Source organism: Marmota monax, unplaced genomic scaffold (genome assembly GCF_021218885.2).
Source record: "Marmota monax isolate L192 unplaced genomic scaffold, Marmota_monax_Labrador192_F-V1.1 WCK01_AAM20220418_F8-fsc00061, whole genome shotgun sequence".
In the NCBI taxonomy this organism is placed as follows: domain Eukaryota; kingdom Metazoa; phylum Chordata; class Mammalia; order Rodentia; family Sciuridae; genus Marmota; species Marmota monax.
In genome coordinates, this window is record NW_026695230.1 from 9130390 (window position 1) to 9138075 (window position 7686).

At 36.5% G+C, this 7686-nt stretch overlaps 1 pseudogene; it reads left to right on the plus strand.

Moving 5' to 3' along the window:
- The first annotated feature begins 3853 nt into the window (after window positions 1–3853).
- LOC124088558 (estradiol 17-beta-dehydrogenase 11-like) lies at window positions 3854–4850 on the plus strand (annotated as a pseudogene).
- The last annotated feature ends 2836 nt before the right edge of the window (window positions 4851–7686 follow it).

A 7686-nucleotide genomic window follows, 5' to 3' on the forward strand; every position in this document is an offset into this window, starting at 1 on the left:
AATCTGGCAATCACACTCCTTGATATTTACCCAAAGGAGTTGGAAACATGGTCACAAAAAACCTGCATACAATTGTTTATAACAGCTTAATTCATAATTGCCAAAACTTGAAAGCAACCAAAATGTCCTTTAGAAAATGAACGGACAAATAAACTGTGCTATCTCCAGATAATAAAATATTACTTAATGCTAAAAAGAAACAAGATATTAAGACATGAAAAGGCATAGAGTGATCTTAAATGAGCATTACTAAGTGAAAGAAACCAATCTGAAAAGACTACATACTATATAATTCCAAACACAGTCATCCCTCAGTTTCAATAAGGGATTGCTTCCTGGACTCCCCGCCCACTCCCACCTCCGGCAATGGATACTAAAATCTCTGGGTGTTCAAGTCCCTTATATAAAACAGTGTAGTATCTGTATATAATCTATACACATCCTGAATACTTTAAATCATGTCTATATTAATTACCTACTACAAGTAAATGCTATTGTGTTGTTTAGGGATTGATAGCAAGAAAGAAGTCTATGTTCAGTATACACAAAAAGTTTTCCCCAATATTTTCAATCTGCAGTTGATTAAATCTGCAAATGTAGACTACAGGGAGATGGAAGACCAACTGTGACATCCTATAAAAGTATGAAAACAATAAAAATATCAGTTATTCCAAGGGTTAGTGGAGAGGAATAAACAGATGGAGTACAGAGGATTTTGAGGGCAGTGCAAATACTCTGTGTGAAAATAGTAGGTATGTCATTATACACGTGTTTAAACCCAGGGAATGTACTAATGTACTAAACTACTGTAAGCTCTGGGCTTTGGGTAATAATAATGAATCAGTCTATATTCACCAATTGTAACAAATATGCCATACTGGTACAGGATTTTTGATAAACTTTTTTTTTCGTGGTGTTGGGGATCAAACCAAGGCCTTGCACCTGCTAGGCAAGCGCTCAAACACTGAGCTACATTCCCAGCCTTGGTGCAGGATATTGATAATGGGGCAAGCTCTGCAGGTAAGGGGACAGGAGATACATGGGACTCTGTACTTTTAGAACAACAAAAATAAAGGACTTGTTCTGACATGCACTAATAGACATGAGAATTCAAACCACTGAAATATTGTCTTCTACCATCTGATTGGCAAAAAAAAAAAAAAAAAAAAAAAAAAAAACAACAACCCAGACAATTTGGTAACACTATTGGTGAAGCTGTGGAAAAACAGACACTTACTTACTCCACTGATAAGATTGTAAATTTCTATAAGCCCATTAGAAGACTTTGGCAACATCTTTCAAAATTGCAAACTTACACTTTCAACACAATTTCCTTTAGAGGAAGTTATTCTAAGGATATGTCCCCCATGTGTGAAATAATGTGTGTACAAGTGTATTCGTTGCAATTGTTTTTGTGATATCAAGAGACTGAAAACAGATAAAATGTGTAACTTTAAATAAATTATAGCTCAAACAAAACTGCCTTGAGAATGAGGAAGCTATGTACTTTATGGAAAGATCTTCTAGATGAATTAATAGAAAAGCAAGATATAAAATTATGTTTATCTTTTTCTTTAAGTTTAAACAAGAAGAAAAATATATCCATATTCCTATGTGTTATTTATGTAAATAACATTATCTGGAAAGATACATAAGAAACTACTGATAGTAGTTACCTGTTTTAGAGCCGGTGGGAACTGAACAGATGAGGAACATAAATAGAATATTTTTCTCTGTGTACTTAAAAAAAATTAAACCATCTGAATGTGTTACATATTCAGTAAAGTAAATATTTATACACATACCACACACAAAAAAAATATAGCCAATATCCAAGCTGTGAATGTGTATGCCACTCCTAATGGGAAAACACACCAAATATCAGTTTGCTTTTGTTTGAATGTAGGAGTTATAATTTTAAATGATTTTTATACAGATACATACATGTGCACAAATATACATACATACATATATCTGGCTTCCAAGAAAGAGTATTCCCTGACATTCAGGAGTTGGACCGCACTATCAGCTGCTGGACCTTGTTGTTGGGGATTGAACTCAGGGCTCTGTGCATACTAAGGAAGTTCTACTTATCCCAGCCTCTCAGCTAAGTCTTGATGTTTCCTATTAAATATAAACTATTTCATAAAACATCAACAGCAGACAGGCCACCCAGGACTATAACAAACCAAGGCAAAGCAAGACACTCTGTAATCATGTCCAACCACAGACAAAACATGAACATTGTTCAAGCCACAAACCAACATCCTGCTCTCCTGTCTAATGAGTGTTTGATGCTTCTTTACCAATTAATCTCAATTTAGGTTGTCTTCCCTATGGGTAAGATTTATTGAGACACTCAATCAGATTTGTTGCTGATTTGGGGGGCAGGGGGTGGTTACTGGGGATTGAACTTGGAGGCACTCCACTACTGAGCTACATCCCCAGCCCTATTTTGTATTTTATTTAGAGACAGGGTCTCACTGAATTTCTTAGCCTCATTTTGCTGAGGCTGGCTTTGAACTCGGGATTCTCCTGCTTCAGCCTCCTGAGCCACTGGAATTACAGGTATGCGCCACCATGCCCAGCTGTCCCTGCTTTTTGATATGTCACATCCAGAGTGATTTGTACCCTTTGTACCCTATCCTAAATCATCCAACCACCTTACTTAAGTCCTGAATAAGTCCTTTAGTAAGAAGGAGTTGTTCTTACTGAAAGGCCCCCAATTCCCCATACAGTGTGTTCTCTGCTGTTGCAGTTAGTAATAACCAAACTTGTTAGACTACAGGAATGTTCCTGGTGATCTTTGAAGATCATTGACAAGATATGTAACATATATATTAGATAATTTCCAGATTAATCTAGTGTTTAAACTTTAGATTCTGCCACAAGAAAACCTGGATTCAAATCTGTTCCAGCCTAATCAGCTGAAGACCACCAGAGACAAGCTGGTAGGTGACAGTCATGTTAACTGACACCTTGCTATGAGGAAGAATCTACACTAGAAGAACCATAAAGCATCTCATTAGACAAAGAATTTGGTAAAAAGGTAGAATTCAGGTGTCATTGAGGTAAGTAGTGTTTTGATAAGTTCAAAGTGAAACAGCTATTTGTAGACAGGTTAACATAGGTTTGGACAGTTAGTGGACTAAGGATCAAGTTTCCTTGGATACTACAAAGTTAAGATAGGGATGGGATGTTGTATCTGTAACTTATCTGAAACTGTGCACTTAGCCTGGAAATCAAGGCAACTTCCCAATTATCAAAGTGACTTAGAACCTCTAGAAAAACATAATCTGTTTCCCTTTAATTGACAGTACTTCAAACAACAAATTTTCTGTTAGTCTATGATTTTAGAAAAGGAGGTTTCTCAGTAAGAAAGCAGTAGTCACTCAAAGAAGAGTCATTAAGACACTCCATTGCTCCAGCTTAACCTTGAGAGAAACATTAATTCTTGCCAACTTTGTAGCTGCCTTTATCGCTCTCTGTCCTCCCACCTTGAGGAATGACAGGCCAGACTTTGGCTTTCTCAGATCCCATCTATGCCTCTTATTATGTATTTTCACACAAGTGGCTTGACCTTTTATACCTCTATTACCTCAACCATATATTAGGGTTAATAATAACATCTATAATATAGGGTTGTTATAAGAATAATGAGATACTCTTTGTAAAGAGACTAACATGGTACCTGGACATAATATAGTGCGTTCCCAATAAATGGGTTATCAAAACAGAAGTAGACTTCCTACCTCTATCAAATGAGTTGTTTCTCCTGATCTAGGATAGAAAAACAAAACCTATCCTGAGAGTCTGTTAAGTTTCAACCTGTTGTATAAGACTCCATTGATGGGGTCTTTAACCACTCAGCTCTCCAAAGCCGTTTAGACTGTTTGGTAAAAGAAAACATAACCAAAGCTCACAGCAAAAGAAAAGATGAATTTCCTTGTGGAGTTAGTCCTGCTTCTGCCCTTACTGTTCATTTTCTATTTAGAATCTTTTGTCAAGCTTTTTATTCCTAAAAAAGGAAAATCAGTCACTGGAGAAATCGTCCTGATTACTGTAGCTGGATATGGAATTGGGAGGCTGACTGCCTATGAATTTGCCAAACTTAAAAGCAAACTGGTTTTCTGGGATATCAATAAGTATGGCATAGAGGAAACTGCAGCTGAATGCAGAAAACTGGGTGCCCAGGCTCATTCCTTTATAGTAGACTGCAGTAACCGAGAAGATGTTTACAACTCTGCAAAGAAGGTGAAAACAGAAATTGGAGATATTAGTATTTTAGTAAACAATGCTGGTGTAGTCTACACATCAGATTTGTTTTCTACACAAGACTCTCAAATTGAAAAGACCTTTGCAGTCAATACACTTGCACATTTTTGGACTACAAAGGCATTTCTCCCATCGATGATGAAGAATAATCATGGTCACATTGTCACTGTGGCTTCAGCAGCTGGGCTAATTGGGGTTCCCTTCTTACTGGCTTGTTGTTCAAGTAAATTTGCTGCTGTTCGATTTCATGGAGCTTTGACTGAAGAACTGAATGCCTTCGAAAAAAATGGAATCAAAACAACCTGTCTTTGTCCTAATTTCATAAACACTGTCTTATCAAAAATCCAAGCAGCAATTTGGGACCCACCCTGGAACCTGAGGAAGTGGTAAAGAAGCTAATGAATGGGATCCTGACTGAGAAAAGGATGGTTTTGGTTCCATCCTCTCTAAACTTTTTACTTATCTTGGAAAAGTTCTTACCTCAACGTTTCCAGGAAATTTTAAAAAGAAGAGCAAACATTATGGATGCAGTTATTGGATATAAAGTAAAAGAACAATAAGCACCTGATTTTCTTAAAAACTTAATTACCAGGTTTCAGTTGATTTCATCTAATAATAATAAAAACTTTAATATTTTAAATCATTTTCCCTTATTATCCTATTTTCCTCAATATCACCTTTGGGGACATGCCATACTGGCTTTACCACTTGTTCTGTAGGTAAAAGCTAACTTCATGTAATACAGACATGGATCTTAAGAGTTGACCTTAATACACTTGTACATTGCTGGTGGGACTGCAAATTGGTGCAGCCAATTTGGAAAGCAGTATGGAGATTCCTTGGAAGGCTGGGAATGGAACCACCATTTGACCCAGCTATTCCCCTTCTTGGACTATTCCCTAAAGACTTTAAAAGAGCGTGCTATAGAGACACTGCTACAACAATGTTCATAGCAGCACAATTCACAATAGCTAGACTGTGGAACCAACCTAGATGCCCTTCAATAGATGAATGGATAAAAAAAAAATGTGGCATTTATACACAATGGAGTATTACTCTGCACCAAAAACATGACAAAATCATGGAATTTGCAGGGAAATGGATGGCACTAGAGCAGATTATGCTAAGTGAAGCTAGCCAATCCCTAAAAAATAAATGCCAAATGTCTTCTTTGATATAAGGAGAGCAACTAAGAACAGAATAGAGAGGAAGAGCATGAGAAGATCACCACTAAACAGGGATGAGAGGGGGGAGGGAAAGAGAGAGAGAAGGGAAATTGCATGGTAAAGGAAGGAGACCCTCATTGTTACACAAAATTACATATAAGAGGAAGTGAGGGGAAAGGGGGAAAAAACAAGAGAGAGAAATGAATTACAGTAGATGGGGTAGGGAGAGAAGATGGGAAGGGAGGGGATGGGAGGGGAGGGAAGGGGAGGCGAGGGGGGATAATAGAGGTTAGGAAAGGCAGCAGAATACAACATACACTATTAATGGCAGTAGGTAAAAAAGTGGATGTGTAACTGATGTGAATCTGCATTATGTATATAGGGTAAAAATGGGAGTTCATAATCCGCTTGAATCAAATGTATGATATGTCAAGAACTTTGTGATGTTTTGAACAACTAATAAAAAAAAACCAAAAAAAAAAAAAAAAAAGAATTGACCTTAAGTAAAATGAGGAGAAAAGAACAAAAGCAATTTCATCACAATAATTTCTAAGATTTTGTGATTCATCTACAGGTTTTCAAAATTTGTACTATAAATGTTTAAGATATCATATTTTTAATTGCACTTACATTTTATATAACTGGCATATATCCTTTTCTATTCTGTATAAAATCATAAATTTCAAACTCCAGATATAATAAAGGGTTACATGTCTAGTAACATTTCACAGTGAATATTGTGATCTTTTAAGTGTTTCATCCTACATGTTACCACTATTTTCTGAGAGATGCTTTACATTTTGAAGTCAAACATTTCAGCATGAAACTAGAGATGGATACATGTTACAAATTTAAAAGCATCACTGGGATTTAAGGCAGAGAATTGGGAGAATGGACTTATAAGTGCAACAATAATAAATGGGCCAAATATAAAAAAAAAAAAGACTCCATTGATGGAGTACTATGCAGCTTCATGCTCCATGTTGGGAGAACAAAGATAAATAAGCAACAGTTATCACCCTCAGAAAGCTTACCACCTTCAGGAAGAGGTCTGCATTGGCCAGGTGTGGTACTGCATGCCTATAATCCTAGTGACTTGGGAGGCTGAAGCAGGAGGATTACAAGTTTGAAGCCAGCCTCAGCAACTTAGCAAGGCTCTCATAAACTCAATGAGACCCTACATCAAAATTTAAAAGATATGGCTCAGTGGTCAAGCACCCCTGGGTTTAATCCCTGGTTTAAAAAAAAATTCTGCACTGTTCACTTACAGGGGTACAGCCAGGAAGGAAATATTTTTATGCAAGCTCAATTTCAGTTTTATTGTTGTTGTTGAAGCCAGGAATGTAGTATGAAAGGTGAAGAGTTTAAGATCTAGGATAATGATGGAATCAGGACTCTGATCAATAGTAGCTGAGCATACCTTAAAGGATTTATTGCTATTAGAAATCCCAAAGTGTACTATTGTACACTGTATTGTAATGATGTGTTGTTGAGAGAGAGAGACAGAACAGAGAAAGAAAAGCCAAGAGCATAGACTGTTTCTTTGAGATGTGCCAGAGGACAGAGTATTTCTTGTCCTCTGAGGACTGATAAACATATATGACCTTGTCTAAAGTAGTCTTTCTGAGCCATTTTGTCCCAGGTATTGTGTAAGATTTTTCATCTTGGAAAACAGTTCACTTAAGAGGCTTTCTCTTTGTGTCATGAACTACATACGATTAAATCTGAATGACTAGCAATCTAATGTTCATTTCCTGCCAGAGATGGCTAGCTGCATTCAAAAATAGATACTAAGGTGTGTCATGATCATTTAGGCATAAGAAAATGGAAAATTTATATTTCAGTCTTAAAATGTTCATATTCTTTGACTTCATGGAATTTTATCCGAAGGGGAGAATTCCAAAAATGTAAAGTTTTATGACAAAGCATTTATCAAAACAATATTTGAGGGATGGGGTTGTGGCTCAACAGAAGAGTGAGCCTAGCATGTGCGAGGCATTGGGTTCGATCCTCAGCACCACATAAAAATAAATAAATAAAATAAAGATATTGTGTCCAACTAAAACTAAAAAATAAATTCAAAAGGAAAACAGTATTTGAGGGCTTAGAATACAGCTCAGTGGTAGAGCAATTGCCTAGCATGTGCAAAGCCCTGGGTTCCATCTCCAGCATTAAAAAAAAAAATAAGAAAGAAAAACATTTGTAAAGATGGAAAAGCAACAATAGAAGATCTTTTAATTATGGT